Genomic DNA, 988 nt, shown 5'->3' with positions numbered 1-988 from the left:
CCACTATTGTATATCATGACCCATGTTTATACCTTTAATATGTATTTNTGTATTGCTATAAAGCTCTAGCTAGCTTAGAACTCACTGTGGAGACCAGGCTGCCCTGGAAGTTGTGGAGATCCCCCTGCTCCTGTACCCCAAGGGCTGGGACTAAAGGCATGGGGCTACCATGCTCTGCTTAGTTTCTTATAGAAGAATCTTAATGAAGATTTTTAGACAGCCATTGATGGACCAGCTGAACCACACTCAGCCTGTAAGCCATTCTAATAAATCCCTTATTGTATATCCATTCTATAAGTTTCTGTTCCTCTAGAGAACCCTGACCAAAACAAGGACTCATCCGATTGCTAACAGAATCAGCCTGTGCAGAGAAAATAAACGTGCCACCTTCTTCCTCAGTAGAGTCACCGTGGGACCTAAGCTGGCTCCTAAACTGGAAGCCTGTATTTCTTGCTGAGAATTCAAGACATAGCTGCCAATGTGGAGTTAGGGAAACACGCATAGCCACACTTTTGTCCAGAGGAACCTGGAACTGCATTGGATAAATTAGAGAAGAAATGAACTTCACTGATATTGTGTTAGTCATGGATTCTTTTAAGTCCTGGTATAAAATACAACAAAATAAAAGTATTTTTCCTTGAGAATTAAGTTTTTTAAGGTATCTCTAGCGGAGGTGGTATGACCCAGGTGAGCTAAACAAGAAACTTCCCGAAACGTCACTGCATAGCTGTCCTTCCAATCCTGGACTTAGCTGGCATTGCAGAACTTGCTTTACCTTGCCTCTGAGTATGTGTGCATGTGTGGTGTGGGTGTGGTGGTGGTGGTCCTGTGTGTGTGTGTGTGTGTGTGTGTGTGTGAGAGAGAGAGAGAGAGAGAGAGAGAGAGAGAGAGAGTTATCATACATGTATGGGTCCAAAAGAGCATGCCAGATCCCCTGGAGCCGGAGTTGCAGGCTGTGAGTTGTTGCATGTGGTACTGGGAACCAAAC

This window comes from Mus caroli, chromosome 6, assembly GCF_900094665.2.
Source record: "Mus caroli chromosome 6, CAROLI_EIJ_v1.1, whole genome shotgun sequence".
Classification (NCBI taxonomy): Eukaryota; Metazoa; Chordata; class Mammalia; order Rodentia; family Muridae; genus Mus; species Mus caroli.
Note: the sequence above shows the minus strand (reverse complement) of the source record.